This window comes from Colobus angolensis, unplaced genomic scaffold (assembly GCF_000951035.1).
Source record: "Colobus angolensis palliatus isolate OR3802 unplaced genomic scaffold, Cang.pa_1.0 Scaffold117, whole genome shotgun sequence".
NCBI lineage: Eukaryota > Metazoa > Chordata > Mammalia > Primates > Cercopithecidae > Colobus > Colobus angolensis.
The window spans coordinates 8,255,099-8,255,346 of record NW_012112808.1 but is presented as its reverse complement, the minus strand read 5'-3'; positions in this window follow the sequence as shown (position 1 = coordinate 8,255,346).

Sequence of the window (248 nt, the reverse complement as noted above, 5' to 3'; positions counted from 1 at the left end):
CACACACACACACACACACACACACACACACACACACATATTTGGGCCTGGGACTTTGCACTACTCTGAGCCCCTTGCAGCCCCCTCCCTCCTCTGGCTTTGGGAATGATGGGGAAGTCATCTCAAATTGATTAGTGTACTAGTACTAGTACTCGTTTTCGTTTTGGTTTTAATTTTATTTCCGCCACCATTAATAATAAAATAGAGAATAAAAGTTTATCGTGGCAAGGTGTTTAGGATATAGTTGT